The sequence below is a fragment of the Rhipicephalus microplus genome, chromosome 3 (assembly GCF_043290135.1).
Source record: "Rhipicephalus microplus isolate Deutch F79 chromosome 3, USDA_Rmic, whole genome shotgun sequence".
Classification (NCBI taxonomy): domain Eukaryota; kingdom Metazoa; phylum Arthropoda; class Arachnida; order Ixodida; family Ixodidae; genus Rhipicephalus; species Rhipicephalus microplus.
Genome location: NC_134702.1, coordinates 108,476,525 through 108,503,236, shown reverse-complemented (window position 1 = coordinate 108,503,236; position 26,712 = coordinate 108,476,525). Strand labels below are relative to the sequence as shown.

General features: G+C 49.0%; 40 non-coding genes across 40 annotated transcripts; all 40 read right to left on the bottom strand.

Moving 5' to 3' along the window:
* Window positions 1-1,316: 1,316 nt before the first annotated feature.
* On the bottom strand, window positions 1,317-1,389 carry TRNAK-CUU (transfer RNA lysine (anticodon CUU)). The gene has a single exon. It is a non-coding gene; the product is annotated as a tRNA-Lys (tRNA).
* Window positions 1,390-1,531: 142 nt separating this feature from the next.
* Window positions 1,532-1,604, bottom strand: TRNAK-CUU (transfer RNA lysine (anticodon CUU)). Its single transcript has one exon. It is a non-coding gene; the product is annotated as a tRNA-Lys (tRNA).
* A 356-nt stretch (window positions 1,605-1,960) lies between these two features.
* Window positions 1,961-2,033, bottom strand: TRNAK-CUU (transfer RNA lysine (anticodon CUU)). Its single transcript has one exon. It is a non-coding gene; the product is annotated as a tRNA-Lys (tRNA).
* A 143-nt stretch (window positions 2,034-2,176) lies between these two features.
* On the bottom strand, window positions 2,177-2,249 carry TRNAK-CUU (transfer RNA lysine (anticodon CUU)). The gene has a single exon. It is a non-coding gene; the product is annotated as a tRNA-Lys (tRNA).
* A 1,869-nt stretch (window positions 2,250-4,118) lies between these two features.
* On the bottom strand, window positions 4,119-4,191 carry TRNAK-CUU (transfer RNA lysine (anticodon CUU)). Its single transcript has one exon. It is a non-coding gene; the product is annotated as a tRNA-Lys (tRNA).
* Window positions 4,192-4,551: 360 nt separating this feature from the next.
* On the bottom strand, window positions 4,552-4,624 carry TRNAK-CUU (transfer RNA lysine (anticodon CUU)). Its single transcript has one exon. It is a non-coding gene; the product is annotated as a tRNA-Lys (tRNA).
* Window positions 4,625-5,199: 575 nt separating this feature from the next.
* TRNAK-CUU (transfer RNA lysine (anticodon CUU)) lies at window positions 5,200-5,272 on the bottom strand. Its single transcript has one exon. It is a non-coding gene; the product is annotated as a tRNA-Lys (tRNA).
* A 146-nt stretch (window positions 5,273-5,418) lies between these two features.
* On the bottom strand, window positions 5,419-5,491 carry TRNAK-CUU (transfer RNA lysine (anticodon CUU)). The gene has a single exon. It is a non-coding gene; the product is annotated as a tRNA-Lys (tRNA).
* Window positions 5,492-5,638: 147 nt separating this feature from the next.
* TRNAR-CCU (transfer RNA arginine (anticodon CCU)) lies at window positions 5,639-5,711 on the bottom strand. Its single transcript has one exon. It is a non-coding gene; the product is annotated as a tRNA-Arg (tRNA).
* Window positions 5,712-8,671: 2,960 nt separating this feature from the next.
* Window positions 8,672-8,744, bottom strand: TRNAK-CUU (transfer RNA lysine (anticodon CUU)). Its single transcript has one exon. It is a non-coding gene; the product is annotated as a tRNA-Lys (tRNA).
* A 145-nt stretch (window positions 8,745-8,889) lies between these two features.
* On the bottom strand, window positions 8,890-8,962 carry TRNAK-UUU (transfer RNA lysine (anticodon UUU)). Its single transcript has one exon. It is a non-coding gene; the product is annotated as a tRNA-Lys (tRNA).
* A 365-nt stretch (window positions 8,963-9,327) lies between these two features.
* TRNAK-CUU (transfer RNA lysine (anticodon CUU)) lies at window positions 9,328-9,400 on the bottom strand. Its single transcript has one exon. It is a non-coding gene; the product is annotated as a tRNA-Lys (tRNA).
* A 1,016-nt stretch (window positions 9,401-10,416) lies between these two features.
* TRNAK-CUU (transfer RNA lysine (anticodon CUU)) lies at window positions 10,417-10,489 on the bottom strand. Its single transcript has one exon. It is a non-coding gene; the product is annotated as a tRNA-Lys (tRNA).
* A 368-nt stretch (window positions 10,490-10,857) lies between these two features.
* TRNAK-CUU (transfer RNA lysine (anticodon CUU)) lies at window positions 10,858-10,930 on the bottom strand. Its single transcript has one exon. It is a non-coding gene; the product is annotated as a tRNA-Lys (tRNA).
* A 147-nt stretch (window positions 10,931-11,077) lies between these two features.
* TRNAK-UUU (transfer RNA lysine (anticodon UUU)) lies at window positions 11,078-11,150 on the bottom strand. The gene has a single exon. It is a non-coding gene; the product is annotated as a tRNA-Lys (tRNA).
* A 146-nt stretch (window positions 11,151-11,296) lies between these two features.
* On the bottom strand, window positions 11,297-11,369 carry TRNAK-CUU (transfer RNA lysine (anticodon CUU)). Its single transcript has one exon. It is a non-coding gene; the product is annotated as a tRNA-Lys (tRNA).
* Window positions 11,370-12,167: 798 nt separating this feature from the next.
* On the bottom strand, window positions 12,168-12,240 carry TRNAK-CUU (transfer RNA lysine (anticodon CUU)). The gene has a single exon. It is a non-coding gene; the product is annotated as a tRNA-Lys (tRNA).
* Window positions 12,241-12,386: 146 nt separating this feature from the next.
* TRNAK-CUU (transfer RNA lysine (anticodon CUU)) lies at window positions 12,387-12,459 on the bottom strand. Its single transcript has one exon. It is a non-coding gene; the product is annotated as a tRNA-Lys (tRNA).
* Window positions 12,460-13,762: 1,303 nt separating this feature from the next.
* Window positions 13,763-13,835, bottom strand: TRNAK-CUU (transfer RNA lysine (anticodon CUU)). The gene has a single exon. It is a non-coding gene; the product is annotated as a tRNA-Lys (tRNA).
* A 429-nt stretch (window positions 13,836-14,264) lies between these two features.
* Window positions 14,265-14,337, bottom strand: TRNAK-CUU (transfer RNA lysine (anticodon CUU)). The gene has a single exon. It is a non-coding gene; the product is annotated as a tRNA-Lys (tRNA).
* A 799-nt stretch (window positions 14,338-15,136) lies between these two features.
* TRNAK-CUU (transfer RNA lysine (anticodon CUU)) lies at window positions 15,137-15,209 on the bottom strand. The gene has a single exon. It is a non-coding gene; the product is annotated as a tRNA-Lys (tRNA).
* A 565-nt stretch (window positions 15,210-15,774) lies between these two features.
* TRNAK-CUU (transfer RNA lysine (anticodon CUU)) lies at window positions 15,775-15,847 on the bottom strand. The gene has a single exon. It is a non-coding gene; the product is annotated as a tRNA-Lys (tRNA).
* Window positions 15,848-15,992: 145 nt separating this feature from the next.
* Window positions 15,993-16,065, bottom strand: TRNAK-CUU (transfer RNA lysine (anticodon CUU)). The gene has a single exon. It is a non-coding gene; the product is annotated as a tRNA-Lys (tRNA).
* Window positions 16,066-16,209: 144 nt separating this feature from the next.
* Window positions 16,210-16,282, bottom strand: TRNAK-CUU (transfer RNA lysine (anticodon CUU)). The gene has a single exon. It is a non-coding gene; the product is annotated as a tRNA-Lys (tRNA).
* A 361-nt stretch (window positions 16,283-16,643) lies between these two features.
* TRNAK-CUU (transfer RNA lysine (anticodon CUU)) lies at window positions 16,644-16,716 on the bottom strand. Its single transcript has one exon. It is a non-coding gene; the product is annotated as a tRNA-Lys (tRNA).
* Window positions 16,717-17,795: 1,079 nt separating this feature from the next.
* Window positions 17,796-17,868, bottom strand: TRNAK-CUU (transfer RNA lysine (anticodon CUU)). The gene has a single exon. It is a non-coding gene; the product is annotated as a tRNA-Lys (tRNA).
* A 1,020-nt stretch (window positions 17,869-18,888) lies between these two features.
* TRNAK-CUU (transfer RNA lysine (anticodon CUU)) lies at window positions 18,889-18,961 on the bottom strand. The gene has a single exon. It is a non-coding gene; the product is annotated as a tRNA-Lys (tRNA).
* Window positions 18,962-19,107: 146 nt separating this feature from the next.
* TRNAK-UUU (transfer RNA lysine (anticodon UUU)) lies at window positions 19,108-19,180 on the bottom strand. Its single transcript has one exon. It is a non-coding gene; the product is annotated as a tRNA-Lys (tRNA).
* Window positions 19,181-19,326: 146 nt separating this feature from the next.
* Window positions 19,327-19,399, bottom strand: TRNAK-CUU (transfer RNA lysine (anticodon CUU)). Its single transcript has one exon. It is a non-coding gene; the product is annotated as a tRNA-Lys (tRNA).
* Window positions 19,400-20,199: 800 nt separating this feature from the next.
* On the bottom strand, window positions 20,200-20,272 carry TRNAK-CUU (transfer RNA lysine (anticodon CUU)). Its single transcript has one exon. It is a non-coding gene; the product is annotated as a tRNA-Lys (tRNA).
* Window positions 20,273-20,530: 258 nt separating this feature from the next.
* On the bottom strand, window positions 20,531-20,603 carry TRNAE-CUC (transfer RNA glutamic acid (anticodon CUC)). The gene has a single exon. It is a non-coding gene; the product is annotated as a tRNA-Glu (tRNA).
* An 861-nt stretch (window positions 20,604-21,464) lies between these two features.
* Window positions 21,465-21,537, bottom strand: TRNAK-CUU (transfer RNA lysine (anticodon CUU)). The gene has a single exon. It is a non-coding gene; the product is annotated as a tRNA-Lys (tRNA).
* A 551-nt stretch (window positions 21,538-22,088) lies between these two features.
* On the bottom strand, window positions 22,089-22,161 carry TRNAK-CUU (transfer RNA lysine (anticodon CUU)). The gene has a single exon. It is a non-coding gene; the product is annotated as a tRNA-Lys (tRNA).
* A 573-nt stretch (window positions 22,162-22,734) lies between these two features.
* TRNAK-CUU (transfer RNA lysine (anticodon CUU)) lies at window positions 22,735-22,807 on the bottom strand. Its single transcript has one exon. It is a non-coding gene; the product is annotated as a tRNA-Lys (tRNA).
* A 146-nt stretch (window positions 22,808-22,953) lies between these two features.
* Window positions 22,954-23,026, bottom strand: TRNAK-UUU (transfer RNA lysine (anticodon UUU)). Its single transcript has one exon. It is a non-coding gene; the product is annotated as a tRNA-Lys (tRNA).
* A 146-nt stretch (window positions 23,027-23,172) lies between these two features.
* Window positions 23,173-23,245, bottom strand: TRNAK-CUU (transfer RNA lysine (anticodon CUU)). The gene has a single exon. It is a non-coding gene; the product is annotated as a tRNA-Lys (tRNA).
* Window positions 23,246-23,828: 583 nt separating this feature from the next.
* Window positions 23,829-23,901, bottom strand: TRNAK-CUU (transfer RNA lysine (anticodon CUU)). The gene has a single exon. It is a non-coding gene; the product is annotated as a tRNA-Lys (tRNA).
* A 259-nt stretch (window positions 23,902-24,160) lies between these two features.
* On the bottom strand, window positions 24,161-24,233 carry TRNAE-CUC (transfer RNA glutamic acid (anticodon CUC)). The gene has a single exon. It is a non-coding gene; the product is annotated as a tRNA-Glu (tRNA).
* Window positions 24,234-25,097: 864 nt separating this feature from the next.
* On the bottom strand, window positions 25,098-25,170 carry TRNAK-CUU (transfer RNA lysine (anticodon CUU)). The gene has a single exon. It is a non-coding gene; the product is annotated as a tRNA-Lys (tRNA).
* A 361-nt stretch (window positions 25,171-25,531) lies between these two features.
* On the bottom strand, window positions 25,532-25,604 carry TRNAK-CUU (transfer RNA lysine (anticodon CUU)). The gene has a single exon. It is a non-coding gene; the product is annotated as a tRNA-Lys (tRNA).
* Window positions 25,605-26,712: the final 1,108 nt, after the last annotated feature.

Genomic DNA, 26,712 nt, shown 5'->3' with positions numbered 1-26,712 from the left:
GCCGGGTCTGCTTGCATCCACTTTTTCTTGGCTTTCTCCTACGCCTTCGTACGGCAGCCCAGGTTCGGGCTTACTTGGTGCTTCACACACACCCTCTTCTTGACGGCATAACGACCCACCTTGCACAGCAGATTTTAGGCTAACTCCTGCTGTTTCTTCCGAGTCTGCTTCGTCCATGAGGTGCTTCAGTGCGTCACTTTCCTGCGCTGGTTCGGTCACACTGGTATATGTCTTCGCGCAATCGTCGTCTTCATGGCCGCAGCGGCCACAACGACTGCAGCGGGGTACTCGGGAGTCCCGACGTATGTGACCAACTCTTGCACCGTAGGCACAACGAAGCACGGCCCGGAACGACAAGGAGAGTCAAATCTCCGGCAATCTTGAGCTGGTGTGGAATGGCACCCACCTTGACGTCGGAGTGCAGCTTTAGTCCCACAGACCACATCGTTGAGCTTTTTTCGGTGATGCCCGGTGCTCTCCACTTCTCCCGCTTCACTTCGAATACTGTCCCTTAGGGAGTGAAAGGAACACGCACGTCTTCATCGGTCACGCCGTGAAGCAACCATTGAAGCTTCAAACGAAACTCGCGGTTATTTGGGTCAAAAAGAAAGCATGGGCGATCCTTTACCTTCACATTGACGGCTGAGAGCAACTTCCGAGCAGCGTCAGCACTCCTCATTGTCACCGATTATACGTGGTTCATTTAATACACCCCCAACGCCAAAACGTCGGCGAGCGCGCCAAGCTTGGCCGAAGTGTCCCGGTAATCTTCGATACGGTAAGGCCAGTAAGGCCGGGCTCTCGGATCTCCATGCATGAAAACGGCATTCGCAACGATACGTCCGGCAGGTAGACTGGGCACAATTACCTGATAATCGTCGGCGCGAGGCACAAAAACCCTGTTCCCGTGGCCCGCTCGGGCCGCTGAAGCCGCTCAGTCGGAGCCGAACATTCCGTGACCGTGTCGCTCGAAAGCCACAACAGCTCGTGTGTACAAGATCAGCATGGTTTACCAAAAGAAAGAACGAGGATGGCTAAGAAGAAACTGATGTAGACTTCAATGCGCGTAGTAATATCGGAACACTCGTGAAAAAAAAACTGCGCCTAACGTGGGGCTCGAACCCCCGACCGTGAGATTAAAGGTATCGTGCTCTACCGACTAATCTTGCCGGGCATGCAGAAATTAACTTGGCGCACAACATCTCGTGTGTACAGGAGCAGCATGGTTTGCCAAAAGAAAGAACGAGGATGGCTGGGAAGAAACTGATGTAGACTTTGATGCGCGATGTAACATGGGAACACTCGTAAAAAAACAGCGCCCAACGTGGGGCTCGAACCCACGACCCTGAGATTAAGAGTTTCATGTTTTACCGACTGAGCTAGCCGGGCACGCAGGAACTGACTTGGCACACAGCATCTCGTGTGTACAAGATCAGCATAGTTTACAAAAAGAAAAAAAAAGGTTGGCTGGGAAAAAACAGAAATAGACTTAGATGCGTGTTGTGACATTAGAGGACTCAGGAAAAAACAGTGCCCGACGTGGGACTCGACCCCACGACCCTGAGATTAAGAGTCGCACGCTCTACCGACTGAGCTAGCCCGGCACGCAGGATCAGACTTCGCACACAACATCTCGTGTTTACAAGATCAGCATAGTTCCCCAAAAGAAAAATAACGAGGATGGCTGGGAAGAAACAGATGTATACTTCGACGCGCGATGTAATATGCTAGGACTCGGGAAAAAAACAGCGCCCAAAGTCGGGCTCGAACCCATGACCCTGAGATAAAGAGACTCATGCTCTGACGACTGAGCTAGCCGGGCATGCAGGAATTGACTTGGCACACAATATCTCGTGAGTAAAAAATCAGCATAGTTCACAAAAAAAACGAGGATGGCTGGGAAGAAACACATGTATACTTCGAGGCACGTTGTAACATGCGAGGACTCGGAAAAAAACAGCGCCCAACGTGGGGCTCGAACCCACGACCCTAACAATAAGAGTATCATGCTCTACCGACTCAGCTAGCCGGGCAAGCACGAACTGACTTGGCACACAACATCTCGTGTGTACAAGATCAGCATAGCTTACTAAAAAGAAAAAAAGAGGATGGCTGGGAAGATACAGAAATAGACTTCAATGCGCGATGTGACATTAGAGGACTCGGGAAAAAACAGCGCCCGACGTGGGACTCGAGTCCACGACCCTGAGATTAAGAGTCGCACGCTCTACCAACTGAGCTAGCCCGGCACGCAGGATCTGACTTGGCACACAATATATCGTGTTTACAAGATCAGTATAGTTCCCCAAAAGAAAAAAAAACGAGGATAGCTGGGAAGAAACAGGTGTATACTTCGACGCGCAATGTAATATGCGAGGACTCGGGAAAAAAAACAGCGCTTAACGTGGGGCTCGAACCCACGACCCTAAAAGTAAAAGTCTCTTGCTCTACCGACTGAGCTAGCCGGGCACGCAGGAACCGACTTGGCACCCATCATCTCGTGTGTACAAGATCAGCATATTTCTCCAAAAGAAAAAAAAACGAGGATGGCCTCGAAAAAACAGATGTATACTTCGACGCGCGATGTAACATGCGAGAACTCGGGAAAAAAACAGCGCCCAACGTGGGGCTCAACACACGACCCTGGGATGAAGAGTCTCATGTTCTACCGACGGAGCTAGCCGGGCATTCAGGAATTGACTTGGCACACAACATCTCGTGTGTACAAGATCAGCATAGTTCTCCAAAAAAACGAGGTTAACTGGGAAGAAATAGATGTATACTTCGACGCGCGATGTAACATGCAGACATTCGCCCAACATGGTGCTCGAACTCACGACCATAACATTAGGAGTGTAATGCTCAACCGACTGAGCTAGCCGGGCACGCAGGAACAGACTTGGCAAACAACATCTCGTGCGTACATGATCAGCAGAGCTCACCAAAAGGAAAAAAACGAGGATGGCTACGAAGAAACAGATGTATACTTCAACGCGCGATGTAACATGCGAGGACTCGAAAAAAGAACAGCGCCCCACTTGGGGCTCGAACTCACGACCCTGAAATTTAGGGTCTCATGCTGTACCGACTCAGCTAGCCGGGCACGCAAGAACTGACTTCGCACACACCATCTCGTGCGTGCAACATCAGCATAGTTCTCCAAATGAAAAAAACGAGGATGGCTGGGAAGAAACAGATGTATACTTCGACGCGCGTTGTAACATGCGAGGACTCGGGAAAAAAAACAGCGCCCAACGTGGGGCTCGAACCCACAGTCCTAACAATAAGAGTCTCATGCTCTACCGAGTCAGCTAGCCTGCACGCAGGCACTGATTTGGCACATAACTTCTCGTGTGTACAAGATCAGCATAGTTCACCAAAGAAAAAAAACGAGGATGGCTGGAAAGAAACAGGTGTATACAACGAAGCGCGATGTAATATGCGAGGACTTGGAAAAAAACAGCGCCCAACGTGGGGCTCAAACCCACGACCCCGAGATTAAGCGCCTGATGCCCTACCGACTGAGCTTGCCGGGCACGCAGGATCTGACTTTGCGTACAACATCTCGTGTGTACAAGATCAGCATAGTTTGCTAAAAGAAAAAAACGGGGATGGCTTGGAAGAAACAGAAGTAGACATCGACGCGCGATGTGACATGGGAGGACTCGGGAAAAAAACAGCGCCCAACGTGGGTCCCACACCCACGACCATGAGATTAAGGATCTAATGCTCTACCGACTGAGCTAGCCGGGCACGCAGGAGCTGAGTTGGCACTCAACATCTCGTGTGTACAAGATCAGCATAATTCACCAAAAGAAAAAAAAACGAGCATGGCTGGAAAGAAACAGATGTAGACTTAGACGCGCGATGTAATTTGGGAAGACTCGGGAAAAAAACAGCGCCCAACGAGGGGCTCGAACCCACCGCCCTGAGATTAAGAGTCTAATGCTCTACCTGCTGAGATAGCCGAGCAAGCAGGAACTCGCTTGGCACACAACATCTTGTGTGTGCAAGATCAGCATAGTTCTCTAAAAGAAAAAAGAAACGAGGATGGCTGGGAAGAAACAGATGTATACTTCGACACGCGATGTAACATGCGAGGACTCGGGAAAAAACAGCGCCCAACGTGGGGCTCGATCCCACGACCATGAGATTAAGGGTCTAATGCTCTACCGGCTGAGCTAGCCGGGCACGCAGGATCTGACTTTGCGTACAACATCTCGTGTGTACAAGATCAGCTTTGTTCACCAAAAGAAAAAAAACGAGGATGGCTGGGAAGACACAGATGTATACTTCGACGCGCGATGTAACAAGGGAGGACTCCAGAAAAAACAGCGCCCAACGTGGGGCTCGAACCCACGACCCTGAGATTTAGGGTCTCATGATCTACCGACTGAGCTAGCCGCGCGCGCAGGAACTGCCTTCGCACTCAACAGCTCGTGTGTACATCAGCATAGTTCTCCAAAAGAAAAAAAACGAGGATGGCTGGGAAGAAACAGTTGTATACTTCGACGCGCGATGTGACATGCGAGGACTCGGGAAAAAAAACAGCGCCCAACGTGGGGCTCAAACACACGACCCTGAGATGAAGAGTCTCATGCTCTACCGACGGAGCTAGCCGGGCATGCAGGAATTGACTTGGCACACAACATCTCGTGTGTACAAGATCAGCACTGTTCTCCAAAAAAACGAGGTTAACTGGGAAGAAACAGATGTATACTTCGACGCGCAATGTAATATACGAGGACTTGGGAAAAAAAACAGCGCCCCACTTTGGGCTCGAACGCACGACCCTCAGGTTTAGTGTCTCATGCTCTACCGACTGAGCTTGCCGGGCACGCAGGAACTGCATTCGCACACACCATCTCGTGTGTACAATATCAGTATAGTACACGAAAAGAAAAAAAAAGCGAGAATGGCCGGGAAGAAACAGATGTATACTTCAACGCGCGACGTACTATGGGAGGACTTGGGAAAGAAACAGCGTCCAAAGTGGGGCTCGAATCCAAGACCCTGAGAATAAGGGTCTCATGCTCTACCGACTGAGATAGCCGGGCACGCAGGAACTAAATTGGCACACAACATCTCGTGCGTACAAGATAAGCATAGTTTACTGAAAGAAAAAAAGAGGATGGCTTGGTAGAAACAGAAACAGACTTCGATGCGCGATGTGACATTCGAGGACTCAGGAAAAAACATAGCCCGACGTGGAATTCGACCCCACGACCCTGAGATTAAGAGTCGCACGCTCTACCGACTGAGCTAGCCCGGCACGCAAAATATGACTTTGCACACGGCATCTCGTGTTTACAAATCAGCATAGTTCCCCAAAAGAAAAAAAAAACGAGGATGGCTGGGAAGAAACAGATGTATACTTCGACGCGCGATGTAATAAGCGAGGACTCGGGAAAAAAACAGCGCCCAACGTGGGGCTCCAACCCACGACCCTGAGATAAAGAGTCTCATTCTCTACCAACTGAGCTAGCCAGACATGCAGATATTGACTTGGTACACAACATCTCGTGAGTACAAGATCAGCATAGTTCACCAAAAGAAAAAAAAAACGAGAATGGCTGCGAAGAAACAGATGTATACCTCGACGTGCGATGTAACATGGGAGGACGCGGGAAAGAAACAGCGCCCAACATGGTGCTCGAACCCACGACCCTAAAGTTAGGAGTCTCATGCTCTACCGACTGAGCTAGCCGGGCACGCAGGAACTGACTTGGCACACATCTCGTGCGTACAAGATCAGCATAGTTCACCAAAAGGAAAAAAAAACGAGGATGGCTACGAAAAAACAGATGTATACTTCGACGCGCGATGTAACATGCGAGGACTCGGGAAAAAAACAGCGCCCCACGTGGGGCTAGAACCAACGACCCTGAGGTTTAGTGTCTCATGCTCTACTGACTGAGCTAGCCGCAGACGAAGGAACTGACTTCGCACACAACATCTCGTGTTTACAACATCAGCATAGTTCTCCAAAAGAAAAAAACGAGAAAAAAACGAGGATGGCTGGGAAGAAACAGATGTATACTTCGACGCGCGATGTAACATACGAGGACTCGGGAAAAAAAACAGCGCCCCACTTTGGGCTCGAACCCACGACCCTGAGATTTCGGTTCTCTTGCTCTACCGACTGAGCTAGCCGGGCACCCAGGAACTGACTTCGCACACACCATCTCGTGTGTACAACATCACCATAGTTCTCCAAATGAAAAGAAAACGAGGATGGCTGGGAAGAAACAGATCTATACTTCGACGCGCAATGTAACATGCGAGGACTCCGCAAAAAACAGCGCCCAACGTGGGGCTCGTACCCACGATCCTAACAATAAGAGTCTTATGCTCTACCGACTCAGCTCGCCTACACGCAGGCACTGACTTGGCACATGACTTCTCGTGGGTACAAAAGAACGAGGATGGCTGGGAAGAAACAAATGTATACTTCTACGCGCGATCTAACATGGAAGGACTTGGGAAAAAACAGCGCCCAATGTGGGGCTCAAACGAACGACCTTAGCATTAAGAGTCTCATGCTCTACCGACTGAGCCAGCCGGGCACGCACGAACTGATTGGCACGCAACATCTCGTGTGTACAAGATCAGCATAGTTCACCGAATGAAAAAAAAACGAGGATGGCTGGGAAAAAACATATGTATTCTTCGAAGCGCGATGTAATAACCGAGGACTCGGGAAAAGAACCGCGCCCAACGTGGGGCTCGAACCACCGACCCTGAGATAATGAGTCTCACGCTCGACCGACTGAGCTAGCCGGCACGCGGGAATGGACTTAGCACACAACATCTCGTGAGTAAGAGATCAACATAGTTCACCAAAAGAAAAAAAAACGAGGATGGCTGCGAAGAAACAGATGTATACCTCGACGCGCGATGTAACATGGGAGGACCCGGGAAAGAAGCAGCGCCCAACATGATGCTCGAACCCACGACCCTAAAATTAGGAGTCTCTTGCTCTACAGACTTAGCCAGCCGGGCACGCAGGAACTGACTTGGCACTCATCATCTAGTGTGTAACAGATCAGCATAATTCTCCAAAAGAAAAAAAAACGAGGATGGCTGCAAAGAAAGAAATGTATACTTCGACGCGCGATGTAACATAGGAGGACTCGGGAAAAAAACAGCGCCCAACGTGGGGCTCGAACCCATGACCCTGAGAATAACGGTCTCATGCTCTACCGCCTGAGCGAGTCGGCCACACAGTAATTGACTTGGCACCAACATCTCGTGTGCACAAGATCAGCATAGTTCTCCAAAAGAAAAAAAAAACGAGGATGGCTGGAAAGAAACAGATGTATACTTCGACGCGCTATGTAACATGCGAGGACTCCGGAAAAAAACAGTGCCCTACGTGGAGCTCGATCCCACAAGCCTGAGATCAAGAGTCGCATGCTCTACCGACTGAGCTAGCCGGGAACGCAGGGACAGACTTGGCACACAACATCTCGTGCGTACATGATCAGCAGAGTTCACCAAAAGGAAAAAAACGAGGATGGCTACGAAGAAACAGATGTATACTTCAACGCGCGATGTAACATGCGAGGACTCGGAAAAAAGAACAGCACCCCACTTGGGGCTCGAACTCACGACTCTGAGATTTAGGGTCTCATGCTCTACCGACTCAGCTAGCCGGGCACGGAAGAACTGACTTCGCACACACCATCTCGTGCGTGTAACATCAGCATAGTTCTCCAAATGAAAAAAAAAACGAGGATGACTGGGAAGAAACAGATGTATACTTCGACGCGCGATGTAACATGCGAGGACTCGGGAAAAAAAACAGCGCCCAACGTGGGGCTCAAACCCACAATCCTAACAATAAGAGTCTCATGCTCTACCGACTCAGCTAGCCTGCACGCAGGCACTGACTTGGCACACAACTTCTCCTGTGTACAAGATCAGCATAGTTCCCCAAAGAAAAAAAACGAGGATGGCTGGAAAGAAACAGGTGTATACATCGAAGCGCGATGTAATATGCGAGGACTTGGAAAAAAAACAGCGCCAACGTGGGGCTCGAACCCAAGACCCTGAGATTAAGGATCTAATGCTCTACCGACTGAGCTAGCCTGGCACGCAGGAGCTGACTTGGCACTCAACATCTCGTGTGTACAAGATCAGCATAGTTCACCAAAAAAAAACAAGCATGGCTCGAAAGAAACAGATGTAGACTTCGACGCGCGATGTAACATGCGAGGACTCGGGAAAAAAACAGCGCCCAACGTGGGGCTCGGTCCCACGACCATGAGATTAGGTTCTAATGCTCTACCGGCTGAGCTAGCCGGGCACGCAGGATCTGACTTTGCGTACAACATCTCGTGTGTACAAGATCAGCTTTGTTCACCAAAAGAAAAAAAAACGAGGATGGCTGGGAAGACACAGATGTATACTTCGACGCGCGATGTAACATGGGAGGACTCCTGAAAATACAGCGCCCAACGTGGGGCTCGAACCCACGACCCTGAGATTTAGGGTCTCATGCTCTACCGACTGAGCTAGCCGCGTGCGCAGGAACTGACTTCGCACTCAACAGCTCGTGTGTACAACATCAGCATAGTTTTCCAAAAGAAAAAAAACGAGGATTGCTGGGAAGAAACAGTTGTACACTTCGACGCGCGATGTAACATGCGAGGACTCGGGAAAAAAACAGCGCCCAACGTGGGGCTCAAACACACGACCCTGAGATGAAGAGTCTCATGCTCTACCGACGGAGCTAGCCGGGCATGCAGGAATTGACTTGGCACACAACATCTCGTAAGTACAAGATCAGCATAGTTTACTAAAAGAAAAAAAATGAGGATGGCTGGGAAGAAACAGATGTATACCTCGACGAGCGCTGTAACATGGGAGAACTCGGGAAAGAAACAGCGTCCAACGTGGGGCTCGAACCCACGACCTTTAAAATAAAAGTCTTTTGCTCTACCGACTGAGCTAGCCGGGCACGCAGGAACTGACCTGGCACACAACATCTCGTATGTGCAAGATCAGCATAGTTTACTAAAAGAAAAAAAAATGAGGATGGCTGGGAAGAAACAGATGTATACCTCGACGAGCGCTGTAACATGGGAGAACTCGGGAAAGAAACAGCGTCCAACATGGGGCTCGAACCCACGACCTTTAAAATAAAAGTCTTTTGCTCTACCGACTGAGGTAGCCGGGCACGCAGGAACTGACCTGGCACACAACATCTCGTGTGTACAAGATCCGCTTAGTTCACCAAAAGAAAAAAAAACGAGGATGGCTTGGAAGAAACACATGAATACTTCGACGTGCAATGTAACATGGGAGGACTCGGGAAAAAAACAGCGCCCAAGGTGGGGCTCGAACCCACGACCTTGACATGAAGAGTCTCATGCTCTACCGACTCAGCTAGCCGGGCATGCAGGAATTGACTTGGCATACTACGTCTCGTGAGTACAAGCTCAGCATAGTTCACCAAAATAAAAAAAACGAGGATGGCTGGGAAGAAACAGATGTATACCTCGACGCGCGCTGTAATATGGGAGGACTCGGGAAAGAAACTGCGTCCAACATGGGGCTCGAACCCACAACCCTGATATAAAGAGTATCATGCTCTACAAAGTGAGCTAGCTGGGCACGCAGGAACTGACTTGGCACACAACATCTCGTGTGTACAAGCTCAGCATAGTTCACCAAAATAAAAAAAACGAGGATGGCTGGGAAGAAACGATGTATACCTCGACGCCCGATGTAACAAGGGAGGACTCGGGAAAGAAACAGCGTCCAACATGGAGCTCCAATCAACGACCTTTAAATTAAGAATCTCTTGCTCTACCGACTGAGCCATTCGGGCACACAGGAACTGACTTGGCACACAACATCTCGTGTTTACATGCTCAGCATAGTTCTCTAAAAGAAAAAAAAACACGGATGGCTGCGAAGAAACAGATGTATATTTCGACGCGCGATGTAACATGGGAGGACTCGGGAAAAAAACAGCCCCAACGTTGGGCTCGAACCCACCACCCTGACATTAGGAGTCTCATGCTCTAAGGATTGAGCTAGCCGGGCACGCAGGAGCTCAACTGGCACTCAACATCTCGTGTGTACAAGATCAGCATAGTTCACCAAAAGAAAAAAAAACGAGCATGACTTGAAAGCAACAGATGTATACTTCGACGCGCGATGTAACATGCGGGGATTCGGAGAAAAACAGCGCCCAATGTGGGGCTCGAACTCACGACCCTTACATTAAGAGACTCATGCTCTACCGACTGAGCTAGCCGGGCACGCAGGAACTCACTCGACACACAACATCTCGTGCGTACAAGATCAGCATAGTTTACTTAAAGAAAAAAAAACGAGGATGGCTGGGAAGAAACAAAAGTAGACTTCGGCGCGTGATGTGACATTAGAGGACTCGGGAAAAAACAGCGCCTGACGTGGGATTCGACCCCACGACCCTGAGATTAAGAGTCGCACGCTCTACCGACTGAGCTAGCCCGGCACGCAGGATATGACTTTGCCCACAGCATCTCGTGTTTACAAATCAGCATAGTTCCCCCCCCCCCAAAAAAAACGAGGACGGCTGCGAAGAAAGAGATGTATACTTCGACGCGCGATGTAACATGGGAGGACTTGCGAAAAAAAACAGCGCCCCACTTGGGGCTCGAACCCAGGACCCTGAGAATAAGGGTCTCATGCTCTACCGCCTGAGCGGGTCGGGCACACAGTAATTGACTTGGCACACAACATCTCGTGTGTACAAGGTCAGCATAGTTCTCCAAAAGAAAAAAAAAACGAGGATGGCTGGGAAGAAACAGTTGTACACTTCGACGCGCGATGCAACATGCGAGGACTCGGGAAAAAAAACAGCGCCCAACGTGGGGCTCAAACACACGACCCTGAGATGAAGAGTCTCATGCTCTACCGACGGAGCTAGCCGGGCATGCAGGAATTGACTTGGCACACAACATCTCGTATGTGCAAGATCAGCATAGTTTACTAAAAGAAAAAAAAAATGAGGATGGCTGGGAAGAAACAGATGTATACCTCGACGAGCGCTGTAACATGGGAGAACTCGGGAAAGAAACAGCGTCCAACATGGGGCTCGAACCCACGACCTTTAAAATAAAAGTCTTTTGCTCTACCGACTGAGCTAGCCGGGCACGCAGGAACTGACCTGGCACACAACATCTCGTGTGTACAAGATCCGCTTAGTTCACCAAAAGAAAAAAAAACGAGGATGGCTTGGAAGAAACACATGAATACTTCGACGTGCAATGTAACATGGGAGGACTCGGGAAAAAAACAGCGCCCAAGGTGGGGCTCGAACCCACGACCTTGACATGAAGAGTCTCATGCTTTACCGACTCAGCTAGCCGGGCATGCAGGAATTGACTTGGCATACTACGTCTCGTGAGTACAAGCTCAGCATAGTTCACCAAAATAAAAAAAACGAGGATGGCTGGGAAGAAACAGATGTATACCTCGACGCGCGCTGTAATATGGGAGGACTCGGGAAAGAAACTGCGTCCAACATGGGGCTCGAACCCACAACCATGATATAAAGAGTATCATGCTCTACAAAGTGAGCTAGCTGGGCACGCAGGAACTGACTTGGCACACAACATCTCATGTGTACAAGCTCAGCATAGTTCACCAAAATAAAAAAAACGAGGATGGCTGGGAAGAAACGATGTATACCTCGACGCCCGATGTAACAAGGGAGGACTCGGGAAAGAAACAGCGTCCAACATGGAGCTCCAATCAACGACCTTTAAATTAAGAATCTCTTGCTCTACCGACTGAGCCATTCGGGCACGCAGGAACTGACTTGGCACACAACATCTCGTGTTTACATGCTCAGCATAGTTCTCTAAAAGAAAAAAAAACACGGATGGCTGCGAAGAAACAGATGTATATTTCGACGGGCGATGTAACATGGGAGGACTCGGGAAAAAAACAGCCCCAACGTTGGGCTCGAACCCACCACCCTGACATTAGGAGTCTCATGCTCTAAGGATTGAGCTAGCCGGGCACGCAGGAGCTCAACTGGCACTCAACATCTCGTGTGTACAAGATCAGCATAGTTCACCAAAAGAAAAAAAAACGAGCATGACTTGAAAGCAACAGATGTATACTTCGACGCGCGATGTAACATGCGGGGATTCGGAGAAAAACAGCGCCCAACGTGGGGCTCGAACTCACGACCCTTACATTAAGAGACTCATGCTCTACCGACTGAGCTAGCCGGGCACGCAGGAACTCACTTGGCACACAACATCTCGTGCGTACAAGATCAGCATAGTTTACTTAAAGAAAAAAAAAACGAGGATGGCTGGGAAGAAACAAAAGTAGACTTCGGCGCGTGATGTGACATTAGAGGACTCGGGAAAAAACAGCGCCCGACGTGGGATTCGACCCCACGACCCTGAGATTAAGAGTCGCATGCTCTACCGACTGAGCTAGCCCGGCACGCAGGATATGACTTAGCCCACAGCATCTCGTGTTTACAAATCAGCACAGTTCCCCCCCCCCCCCAAAAAAAAACGAGGACGGCTGCGAAGAAAGAGATGTATACTTCGACGCGCGATGTAACATGGGAGGACTTGCGAAAAAAAAACAGCGCCCCACTTGGGGCTCGAACCCAGGACCCTGAGAATAAGGGTCTCATGCTCTACCGCCTGAGCGGGTCGGGCACACAGTAATTGACTTGGCACACAACATCTCGTGTGTACAAGGTCAGCATAGTTCTCCAAAAAAAAAGACGATGGCTGGAAAGAAACAGTTGTATACTTCGACGCGCGATGTAACATGCAGGGATTCGGGAAAAAACAGCGCCCAACTCGGGGCTCGAACTCACGACCCTAACAATAGGAGTCTCATGCTCGACCGACTGAGCTAGCCGGGCACGCAGGAACTGACTTGGCCCACATCTCATGCGTACAAGATCAGCATAGTTCACCAAAAGGAAAAAAAAACGAGGATGGCTACGAAGAAACAGATGTATACTTCGACGCGCGATGTAACATGCGAGGACTCGGGAAAAAAACAGCGCCCCACGTTGGGCTCGAACCCACGACCCTGAGGTTTAGGGTCTCATGCTCTACTGACTGAGCTAGCCGCAGACGAAGGAACTGACTTCGCAAACAACATCTCGTGTGTACAACATCAGCATAGTTCTCCGAAAAAAACGAGAAAAAACCAGGATGGCTGGGAAGAAACAGATGTATACTTCGACGCGCGATGTGACATGGGAGGACTCGGGAAAAAACAGCGCCCAACGTTGGTCTCAAACCCACGACCATGAGATTAACGGTCTGATGCTCCACCGGCTGAGCTAGCCGTGCTCGTAGGATCTGAGTTTGCGTACAACATCTCGTGTGTACATGATCAGCTTAGTTCACCAAAAGAAAAAAAAACGAGGTTGGCTAGGAAAAAACAGATGTATACTTCGACGCGCGATGTAACATGGGATATAATTGGATTGGATTGGATAAACTTTTATTGATTGGATAAACTTTTATTATGTAACATGGGAGGACTCGGGAAAAAACAGCGCCAAAGGTGGGGCTCAAATTCCCGACCCTGAGATAAAGAGTCTCATGCTCTTCCGACTGAGCTAGCCGGGCACGCAGGAACTGACTTGGCACACAACATCTCGTGTGTACAAGATCAGCATAGTTCTCCAAAAGAAAAAAAAAACGAGGATGGCTGGGAAGAAACAGATGTATACTCGACGTGCGATGTAACATGCGAGAACTCGGGAAAAAAACAGCGCCCAACGTGGGGCTCGATCCCACGACCATGAGAATAAGGGTCTGATGCTCTACGGGCTGAGCTAGCCGGGCTCGTAGGATCTGACTTTGCGTACAACATCTCGTGTGTACATGATCAGCTTAGTTCACCAAAAGAAAAAAAACGAGGTTGTCTAGGAAGAAACAGATGTATACTTCGACGCGCGATGTAACATGGGATATGATTGGATTGGATTGGATAAACTTTTATTGATTGGATAAACTTTTATTGTGTAACATGGGAGGACTCGGGAAAAAACAGCGCCAAAGGTGGGGCTCAAATTCCCGACCCTGAGATAAAGAGTCTCATGCTCTTCCAACTGAGCTAGCCGGGCACGCAGGAACTGACTTGGCACACAACATCTCGTGTGTACAAGATCCGCTTAGTTCACCAAAAGAAAAAAAAAACGAGGATGGCTTGGAAGAAACAGATGAATACTTCGACGTGCAATGTAACATGGGAGGACTCGGGAAAAAAAACAGCGCCCAAGGTGGGGCTCGAACCCACGACCTTGACATGAAGAGTCTCATGCTTTACCGACTCAGCTAGCCGGGCATGCAGGAATTGACTTGGCATACTACGTCTCGTGAGTACAAGCTCAGCATAGTTCACCAAAATAAAAAAACGAGGATGGCTGGGAAGAAACAGATGTATACCTCGACGCGCGCTGTAACATGGGAGCACTCGGGAAAGAAACTGCGTCCAACATGGGGCTCGAACCCACAACCCTGATATAAAGAGTATCATGCTCTACAAAGTGAGCTAGCTGGGCACGCAGGAACTTACTTGGCACACAACATCTCGTGTGTACAAGCTCAGCATAGTTCACCAAAATAAAAAAAACGAGGATGGCTGGGAAGAAACGATGTATACCTCGATGCCCGATGTAACAAGGGAGGACTCGGGAAAGAAACAGCGTCCAACATGGAGCTCCAATCAACGACCTTTAAATTAAGAATCTCTTGCTCTACCGACTGAGCCATTCGGGCACGCAGGAACTGACTTGGCACACAACATCTCGTGTTTACATGCTCAGCATAGTTCTCTAAAAGAAAAAAAAACAAGGATGGCTGCGAAGAAACAGATGTATATTTCGACGCGCGATGTAACATGGGAGGACTCGGGAAAAAAACAGCGCCCAACGTTGGGCTCGAACCCACCACCCTAACATTAGGAGTCTCATGCTCTAAGGATTGAGCTAGCCGGGCATGCAGGAGCTCAACTGGCACTCAACATCTCGTGTGTACAAGATCAGCATAGTTCACCAAAAGAAAAAAAAACGAGCATGACTTGAAAGCAACAGATGTAGACATAGACGCGCGAAGTAACTTGGGAGGACTCGGGAAAAAAACAGCGCCCAACGTGGGGCTTGAACCCATGACCCTGAGATTAAGAGTCTCATGCTCTACCGGCTGAGCTAGCCGGGCACGCAGGAACTGACTTGGCACACATCTCGTATGTACAAGATCAGCATAGTTTACTAAAAGAAAAAAAAAACGAGGATGGCTGTGAAGAAACAGAAGTAGACTTCGACGCGTGATGTGACATTAGAGGAGTCGGGAAAAACAGCACCCGACATGGGACTCGACCCCACGACCCTGAGATTAAGAGTTGCACGCTCTACCGACTGAGCTAGCCCGGCCGGATCTGACTTGGCACACAAACACTCGTGTTTACAAGATCCGCATAAATCACCAAAAAAAACGATGGTGGCTGAGAAGAAACAGATGTACACTTCCATGCCCGATGTAATATGCGAGGACTCGGAAAAAAAAAACAGCGCCCCACGTGGGGCTCGCACCCACAATCCTGATATAGAGAGTCTCATGCTCTACCGACTGAGCTAGCCGGGCACGCAGGAACTGACTTGGCACACAACATCTCGTGTGTACAGGATTAGCATAATTCTCCAAAAAAACAAGGATGGCTGCGAAGAAACAGATGTATACTTCGACGTGCGATGTAACATGGGAGGACTCGGGAAAAAAACAGCGCCCAACGTGGGGCTCGAACCCACGACCCTGAGAATAAGGGTCTCATGCTCTACCGACTGAGCTAGTCGGGCAGACAGTAATTGACTTGGCACACAATATCTCGGGTGTACAAGATCAGCATAGTTCTCCAAAAGAAGAAAAAACGAGGATGGCTGGGAAGAAACGGATGTATACATCGACGCGCAATGTAACATGCGGGGATTCGGAGAAAAACAGCGCCCAACGTGGGGCTCGAACTCACGACCCTTACATTAAGAGACTCATGCTCTACCGACTGAGCTAGCCGGGCACGCAGGAACTCACTTGGCACACAACATCTCGTGCGTACAAGATCAGCATAGTTTACTTAAAGAAAAAAAACGAGGATGGCTGGGAAGAAACAAAAGTAGACTTCGGCGCGTGATGTGACATTAGAGGACTCAGGAAAAAACAGCGCCCGACGTGGGATTCCACCCCACGACCCTGAGATTAAGAGTCGCACGCTCTACCGACTGAGCTAGCCCGGCACGCAGGATATGACTTTGCCCACAGCATCTCGTGTTTACAAGTCAGCATAGTCCCCCCCAAAAAAAACGAGGACGGCTGCGAAGAAAGAGATGTATACTTCGACGCGCGATGTAACATGGGAGGACTCGCGAAAAAAACAGCGCGCCACTTGGGGCTCGAACCCAGGACCCTGAGAATAAGGGTCTCATGCTCTACCGCCTGAGCGGGTCGGGCACACAGTAATTGACTTGGCACACAACATCTCGTGTGTACAAGGTCAGCATAGTTCTCCAAAAGAAAAAAAAAACGAGGATGGCTGGGAAGAAACAGATGTATACTTCGACGCGGGATGTAATATGCGAGGTCTCGGGAAAAAAACAGCGCCCAACGTGGGGCACGATCCCACGACCCTGAAAATAAGGATCTCATGCTCAACCGACTGAGCTAGCCGGGCACACAGTAATTGACTTGGCCCACAACATCTCGTGTGTACAAGATCAGCATAGTTCTACAAAAAAACGAGGATGGCTGGAAAGAAACAGATGTATACTTCGACGCGCGATGTAACATGCAGGGATTCGGGAAAAAACAGCGCCCAACTCGGGGCTCGAACTCACGACCCTAACAATAGGAGTCTCATGCTCGACCGACTGAGCTAGCCGCTCACGCAGGAACTGACTTGAACCACATCTCGTGCGTACAAGATCAGCATAGTTCACCAAAAGGAAAAAAAACGAGGATGGCTACGAAGAAACAGATGTATACTTCGACGCGCGATGTAACATGCGAGGACTCGGGAAAAAAACAGCGCCCCACGTTGGGCTCGAACCCACGACCCTGAGGTTTAGGGTCTCATGCTCTACTGACTGAGCTAGCCGCAGACGAAGGAACTGACTTCGCACACAACATCTCGTGTGTACAACATCAGCATAGTTCTCCAAAAAAAAAAAAACGAGAAAAAAACCAGGATGGCTGGGAAGAAACAGATGTATACTTCGACGCGTGATGTGACATGGGAGGACTCGGGAAAAAACAGCGCCCAACGTTGGTCTCAAACCCACGACCATGAGATTAAGGGTCTGATGCTCTACCGGCTGAGCTAGCCGTGCTCGTAGGATCTGAGTTTGCGTACAACATCTCGTGTGTAGATGATCAGCTTAGTTCACCAAAAGAAAAAAAAACGAGGTTGGCTAGGAAGAAACAGATGTATACTTCGACGCGCGATGTAACATGGGATATGATTGGATTGGATAAACTTTTATTGATTGGATAAACTTTTATTAAGTAACATGGGAGGACTCGGGAAAAAACAGCGCCAAAGGTGGGGCTCAAATTCCCGACCCTGAGATAAAGAGTCTCATGCTCTTCCGACTGAGCTAGCCGGGCACGCAGGAACTGACTTGGCACACAACATCTCGTGTGTACAAGATCAGCATAGTTCTCCAAAAGAAAAAAAAAACGAGGATGGCTGGGAAGAAACTGATGTATACTTCGACGCGCGATGTAACATGCGAGGACTCGGGAAAAAAACAGCGCCCAACGTGGGGCTCGATCCCACGACCATGAGATTAAGGGTCTGATGCTCTACCGGCTGAGCTAGCCGAGCTCGTAGGATCTGACTTTGCGTACAACATCTCGTGTGTACATGATCAGCTTAGTTCACCAAAAGAAAAAAAAAACGAGGTTGGCTGGGAAGAGACAGATGTATACTTGAACGCGCGATGTAACATGGGAGGACTCGAGAAAAAAACAGCGCCCAAGGTGGGGCTCAAATTCCCGACCCTGAGATAAAGAGTCTCATGCTCTTCCGACTGAGCTAGCCGGGCACGCAGGAACTGACTTGGCACACAACATCTCTTGTGTACAAGATCAGCATAGTTCTCCAAAAGAAAAAAAAAACGAGAATGGCTGCGAAGAAACCGATGAATACTTCGATGCGTGGTGTAACATTGAATGACTTGGGAAGAAAACAGCGCCCTACGTGGGGCTCAAACCCACGACCCTGTGAATAAGGGTCCCATGCTCTACCGACTGAGTAAGCCGGGCACACAATAATTCACTTGGCACACAACATCTCGTGTGTACAAGATCAGCATAGTTCTCCAAAAGAAAAAAAATGAGGATGGCTGGGAAGAAACAGATGTTTACTTCGACACGCGTAGTAATATACGAGGACTCGGGAAAAAAAAACAGCGCCCAACGTGGGGCTCGAACCCACCACCGTAAGATTCAGGGTATCAGGCTCTACCGATTGAGCTTGCCGGGCACGCAGGAACTGCATTGGCACACATCTCGTGTGTACAAGATCAGCATAGTTTACTAAAAGAAAAAAAAACGGTAATTGCTTGGAAGAAACAGAAGTAGACTTCGACGCGTGATGTGACATGGGAGGACTCCGGAAAACACAGCGCACAATGTTGGTCTGAAACCCACGACCATCAGATTGAGGGTCTGATGCTCTACCGGCTGAGCTAGCCGGGCACGCAGGATCTGAATCGGCACACAACATCTCGTGTGTACAACATCAGCTTAGTTAACCAAAAGAAAAAAAAACGAGGATGGCTGGGAAGAAACAGATGAATACTTCGACGCGCAATGTAACATGGGAGGACTCGGGAAAAAACAGTGCCCAAGGTGGGGCTCGAACCCACGACCCTGAGATGAAGAGTCTCATGCTTTACCAACTCAGCTAGCCGGGCATGCAGGAATTGACTTGGCATACTACATCTCGTGAGTACAAGATCAGCATAGTTCACCAAAATAAAAAAAAATGAGGATGGCTGGGAAGAAACAGATGTATACCTCGACGAGCGCTGTAACATGGGAGAACTCGGGAAAGAAACAGCGTCCAACATGGGGCTCGAACCCACGACCTTTAAAATAAAAGTCTTTTGCTCTACCGACTGAGCTAGCCGGGCACGCAGGAACTGACCTGGCACACAACATCTCGTGTGTACAATATCAGCTTAGTTCACCAAAAGAAAAAAAACGAGGATGGCTTGGAAGAAACAGATGAATACTTCGACCTGCAATGTAACATGGGAGGACTCGGGAAAAAAAACAGCGCCCAAGGTGGGGCTCGAACCCACGACCTTGACATGAAGAGTCTCACGCTTTACCGACTCAGCTAGCCGGGCATGCAGGAATTGACTTGGCATACTACGTCTCGTGAGTACAAGCTCAGCATAGTTCACCAAAATAAAAAAAACGAGGATGGCTGGGAAGAAACAGATGTATACCTCGACGCGCGCTGTAACATGGGAGGACTCGGGAAAGAAACAGCGTCCAACATGGGGCTCGAACCCACAACCCTGATATAAAGAGTATCATGCTCTACCGAGTGAGCTAGCTGGGCACGCAGGAACTGACTTGGCACACAACATCTCGTGTGTACAAGCTCAGCATAGTTCACCAAAATAAAACAAAACGAGGATGGCTGGGAAGAAACGATGTATACCTCGACGCCCGATGTAACAAGGGAGGACTCGGGAAAAAAACAGCGTCCAACATGGAGCTCCATTCAACGACCTTTAAATTAAGAATCTCTTGCTCTACTGACTGAGCCATTCGGGCACGCAGGAACTGACTTGGCACACAACATCTCGTGTTTACAAGCTCAGCATAGTTCTCTAAAAGAAAAAAAACAAGGATGGCTACGAAGAAACAGATGTATATTTCGACGCGCGATGTAACATGGGAGGACTCGGGAAAAAAACAGCGCCCAACGTTGGGCTCGAACCCACCACCCTAACATTAGGAGTCTCATGCTCTAAGGATTGAGCTAGCAGGGCACGCAGGAGCTCAACTGGCACTCAACATCTCGTGTGTACAAGATCAGCATAGTTCACCAAAAGAAAAAAAAACGAGCATGACTTGAAAGCAACAGATGTAGACATAGACGCGCGAAGTAACTTGGGAGGACTCGGGAAAAAAACAGCGCCCAACGTGGGCCTTGAACCCATGACCCTGAGATTAAGAGTCTCATGCTCTACCGGCTGAGCTAGCCGGGCACGCAGGAACTGACGCGCGATGTGACATTAGAGGAGTCGGGAAAAACAGCCCCCGACATGGGACTCGACCCCACGACCATGAGATTAAGAGTTGCACGCTCTACCGACTGAGCTAGCCCAGCAGGATCTGACTTGGCACACAAACACTCGTGTTTACAAGACCCGCATAAATCACCAAAAAAAACGAGGGTGGCTGAGAAAAAACAGATGTACACTTCGATGCCCGATGTAATATGCGAGGACTCGGAAAAAAAACAGCGCCCCACGTGGGGCTCGAACCCACAACCCTGATATAGAGAGTCTCATGCTCTACCGACTGAGCTAGCCGTGCACGCAGGAACTGACTTGGCACACAACATCTCGTGTGTACAGGATTAGCATAATTCTCCAAAAAAAAACACGGATGGCTGCGAAGAAACAGATGTATACTTCGACGTGCGATGTAACATGCGAGGACTCGGGAAAAAAACAGCGCCCCACGTTGGGCTCGAACCCACGACCCTGAGGTTTAGGGTCTCATGCTCTACTGACTGAGCTAGCCGCAGACGAAGGAACTGACTTCGCACACATCTCGTGTGTACAACATCAGCATAGTTCTCCAAAAAAAACGAGAAAAAAACCAGGATGGCTGGGAAGAAACAGATGTATACTTCGACGCGTGATGTGACATGGGAGGACTCGGGAAAAAACAGCGCCCAGCGTTGGTCTCAAACCCACGACCATGAGATTAAGGGTCTGATGCTCTACCGTCTGAGCTAGCCGTGCTCGTAGGATCTGAGTTTGCGTACAACATCTCGTGTGTACATGATCAGCTTAGTTCACCAAAAGAAAAAAAAACGAGGTTGGCTAGGAAGAAACAGATGTATACTTCGACGCGCGATGTAACATGGGATATGATTGGATTGGATTGGATAAACTTTTATTGATTGGATAAACTTTTATTAAGTAACATGGGAGGACTCGGGAAAAAACAGCGCCAAAGGTGGGGCTCAAATTCCCGACCCTGAGATAAAGAGTCTCATGCTCTTCCGACTGAGCTAGCCGGGCACGCAGGAACTGACTTGGCACACAACATCTCGTGTGTACAAGATCAGCATAGTTCTCCAAAAGAAAAAAAACGAGGATGGCTGGGAAGAAACAGATGTATACTTCGACGCGCGATGTAACATGCGAGGACGAGGGAAAAAAACAGCGCCCAACGTGGGGCTCGATCCCACGACCATGAGATTAAGGGTCTTTTGCTCTACCGGCTGAGCTAGCCGGGCTCGTAGGATCTGACTTTGCGTACAACATCTCGTGTGTACATGATCAGCTTAGTTCACCAAAAGAAAAAAAAACGAGGTTGGCTGGGAAGAGACAGATGTATACTTGAACGCGCGATGTAACATGGGAGTCAATGAGGGTGGCGATTTGGGCTTGTTGGTATGGTTGCATGATGATGGATGGTAGCGCAGACAACGAACACGGACAAGAGAAGGCACATAGACACAACACGTGTTGTGTCTGTGTTGTGTCTATGTGCCTTCTCTTGTCCGTGTTCGTTGTCTGCGCTACCATCCATCATCATGTAACATGGGAGGACTCGAGAAAAAAACAGCGCCCAAGGTGGGGCTCACATTCCCGACCCTGAGATAAAGAGTCTCATGCTCTTCCGACTGAGCTAGCCGGGCACGCAGGAACTGACCTGGCACACAACATCTCTTGTGTACAAGATCAGCATAGTTCTCCAAAAGAAAAAAAAACGAGGATGGCTGCGAAGAAACCGATGAATACTTCGATGCGCGGTGTAACATTGAATGACTTGGGAAGAAAACAGCGCCCAACGTGGGGCTCAAACCCACGACCCTGTGAATAAGGGTCCCATGCTCTACCGAGTGAGCTAGCCGGGCACACAATAATTCACTTGGCACACAAAATCTCGTGTGTACAAGATCAGCATAGTTCTCCAAAAGAAAAAAAATGAAGATGGCTGGGAAGAAACAGATGTTTACTTCGACACGCGCATACGAGGACTCGGGAAAAAAAACAGCGCCCAACGTGGGGCTCGAACCCACCACCGTAAGATTCAGGGTATCAGGCTCTACCGATTGAGCTTGCCGGGCACGCAGGAACTGCATTGGCACACATCTCGTGTGTACAAGATCAGCATAGTTTACTAAAAGAAAAAAAACGGTAATTGCTTGGAAGAAACAGAAGTAGACTTCGACGCGTGATGTGACATGGGAGGACTCCAGAAAACACAGCGCACAATGTTGGTCTGAAACCCACGACCATGAGATTAAGGGTCTGATGCTCTACCGGCTGAGCTAGCCGGGCACGCAGGATCTGAATCGGCACACAACATCTCGTGTGTACAACATCAGCTTAGTTAACCAAAAGAAAAAAAAACGAGGATGGCTGGGAAGAAACAGATGAATACTTCGACGCGCAATGTAACATGGGAGGACTCGGGAAAAAAACAGTGCCCAAGGTGGGTCTCGAACCCACGACCCTGAGATGAAGAGTCTCATGCTTTACCGACTCAGCTAGCCGGGCATGCAGGAATTGACTTGGCATACTACATCTCGTGAGTACAAGATCTGCATAGTTCACCAAAATAAAAAAAAATGAGGATGGCTGGGAAGAAACAGATGTATACCTCGACGAGCGCTGTAACATGGGAGAACTCGGGAAAGAAACAGCGTCCAACATGGGGCTCGAACCCACGACCTTTAAAATAAAAGTCTTTTGCTCTACCGACTGAGCTAGCCGGGCACGCAGGAACTGACCTGGCACACAACATCTCGTGTGTACAAGGTCAGCTTAGTTCACCAAAAGAAAAAAAACGAGGATGGCTTGGAAGAAACAGATGAATACTTCGACCTGCAATGTAACATGGGAGGACTCGGGAAAAAAAACAGCGCCCAAGGTGGGGCTCGAACCCACGACCTTGACATGAAGAGTCTCATGCTTTACCGACTCAGCTAGCCGGGCATGCAGGAATTGACTTGGCATACTACGTCTCGTGATTACAAGCTCAGCATAGTTCACCAAAATAAAAAAAACGAGGATGGTTGGGAAGAAACAGATGTATACCTCGACGCGCGCTGTAACATGGGAGGACTCGGGAAAGAAACAGCGTCCAACATGGAGCTCCATTCAACGACCTTTAAATTAAGAATCTCTTGCTCTACTGACTGAGCCATTCGGGCACGCAGGAACTGACTTGGCACACAACATCTCGTGTTTACAAGCTCAGCATAGTTCTCTAAAAGAAAAAAAAACAAGGATGGCTACGAAGAAACAGATGTATATTTCGACGCGCGATGTAACATGGGAGGACTCGGGAAAAAAACAGCGCCCAACGTTGGGCTCGAACCCACCACCCTAACATTAGGAGTCTCATGCTCTAAGGATTGAGCTAGCCGGGCACGCTGGAGCTCAACTGGCACTCAACATCTCGTGTGTACAAGATCAGCATAGTTCACCAAAAGAAAAAAAAACGAGCATGACTTGAAAGCAACAGATGTAGACATAGACGCGCGAAGTAACTTGGGAGGACTCGGGAAAAAAACAGCGCCCAACGTGGGGCTTGAACCCATGACCCTGAGATTAAGAGTCTCATGCTCTACCGGCTGAGCTAGCCGGGCACGCAGGAACTGACGCGCGATGTGACATTAGAGGAGTCGGGAAAAACAGCCCCCGACATGGGACTCGACCCCACGACCATGAGATTAAGAGTTGCACGCTCTACCGACTGAGCTAGCCCAGCAGGATCTGACTTGGCACACAAACACTCGTGTTTACAAGACCCGCATAAATCACCAAAAAAAACGAGGGTGGCTGAGAAGAAACAGATGTACACTTCGATGCCCGATGTAATATGCGAGGACTCGGAAAAAAAAACAGCGCCCCACGTGGGGCTCGAACCCACAACCCTGATATAGAGAGTCTCATGCTCTACCGACTGAGCTAGCCGTGCACGCAGGAACTGACTTGGCACACAACATCTCGTGTGTACAGGATTAGCATAATTCTCCAAAAAAAACAAGGATGGCTGCGAAGAAACAGATGTATACTTCGACGTGCGATGTAACATGCGAGGACTCGGGAAAAAAACAGCGCCCCACGTTGGGCTCGAACCCACGACCCTGAGGTTTAGGGTCTCATGCTCTACTGACTGAGCTAGCCGCAGACGAAGGAACTGACTTCGCACACAACATCTCGTGTGTACAACATCAGCATAGTTCTCCAAAAAAAACGAGAAAAAAACCAGGATGGCTGGGAAGAAACAGATGTATACTTCGACGCGTGATGTGACATGGGAGGACTCGGGAAAAAACAGCGCCCAACGTTGGTCTCAAACCCACGACCATGAGATTAAGGGTCTGATGCTCTACCGGCTGAGCTAGCCGTGCTCGTAGGATCTGAGTTTGCGTACAACATCTCGTGTGTACATGATCAGCTTAGTTCACCAAAAGAAAAAAAAACGAGGTTAGCTAGGAAGAAACAGATGTATACTTCGACGCGCGATGTAACATGGGATATGATTGGATTGGATTGGATAAACTTTTATTGATTGGATAAACTTTTATTAAGTAACATGGGAGGACTCGGGAAAAAACAGCGCCAAAGGTGGGGCTCAAATTCCCGACCCTGAGATAAAGAGTCTCATGCTCTTCCGACTGAGCTAGCCGGGCACGCAGGAACTGACTTGGCACACAACATCTCGTGTGTACAAGATCAGCATAGTTCTCTAAAAGAAAAAAAAACGAGGATGGCTGGGAAGAAACAGATGTATACTTCGACGCGCGATGTAACATGCGAGGACTCGGGAAAAAAACAGCGCCCAACGTGGGGCTCGATCCCACGACCATGAGATTAAGGGTCTAATGCTCTACTGGCTGAGCTAGCTGGGCACGCAGGATCTGACTGCGTACAACATCTCGTGTGTACAAGATCAGCTTTGTTCACCAAAAGAAAAAAAACGAGGATGGCTGCGAAGAAACCGATGAATACTTCGATGCGCGGTGTAACATTGAATGACTTGGGAAAAAAACAGCGCCCAACCTGGGGCTCGAATCCACGACCCTGAGAATAAGGATCTCATGCTCTACTGACTGAGCTAGTCGGGCAGACAGTAATTGACTTGGCACACAATATCTCGGGTGTACAAGATCAGCATAGTTCTCCAAAAGAAGAAAAAACGAGGATGGCTGGGAAGAAACAGATGTACACTTCGACGCGCGATGTAACATGCGGGGATTCGGAGAAAAACAGCGCCCAACGTGGGGCTCGAACTCACGACCCTTACATTAAGAGACTCATGCTCTACCGACTGAGCTAGCCGGGCACGCAGGAACTCACTTGGCACACAACGTCTCGTGCGTACGAGATCAGCATAGTTTACTAAAAGAAAAAAAAACGAGGATGGCTGGGAAGAAACAGATGTATACTTCGACGCGCGATGTAACATGCGAGGACTCGGGAAAAAAACAGCGCCCCACGTTGGGCTCGAACCCACGACCCTGAGGTTTAGGGTCTCATGCTCTACTGACTGAGCTAGCCGCAGACGAAGGAACTGACTTCGCACACAACATCTCGTGTGTACAACATCAGCATAGTTCTCCAAAAAAAAAAAAACGAGCAAAAAACCAGGATGGCTGGGAAGAAACAGATGTATACTTCGACGCGCGATGTGACATGGGAGGGCTCGGGAAAAAACAGCGTCCAACGTTGGTCTCAAACCCACGACCTTGACATGAAGAGTCTCATGCTTTACCGACTCAGCTAGCCGGGCATGCAGGAATTGACTTGGCATACTACATCTCGTGAGTACAAGCTCAGCATAGTTCACCAAAATAAAAAAAAACGAGGATGGCTGGGAAGAAACAGATGTATACCTCGACGCGCGCTGACACATGGGAGGACTCGGAAAAGAAACAGCGTCCAACATGGGGCTCGAACCCACAACCCTGCTATAAAGAGTATCATCCTCTACCGAGTGAGCTAGCTGGGCACGCAGGAACTGACTTGGCACACAACATCTCGTGTGTACAAGCTCAGCATAGTTCACCAAAATAAAAAAAAACGAGGATGGCTGGAAGAAACGATGTATACCTCGCCGCCCGATGTAACAAGGGAGGACTCGGGATAGAAACAGCGTCCAACATGCAGCTTCAATCAACGACCTTTAAATTAAGAAACTCTTGCTCTACCGACTGAGCTATTCGGGCACGCAGGAACTGACTTGGCACACAACATCTCGTGTTTACAAGCTCAGCATAGTTCTCTAAAAGAAAAAAAAACACGGATGGCTGCGAAGAAACAGATGTATACTTCGACGCGCGATGTAACATGGGAGGACTCGGGAAAAAAGCAGTGCCCAACGTTGGGCTCGAACCCACCACCCTAACATTAGGAGTCTCATGCTTTAAGGATTGAGCTAGCCGGGCACGCAG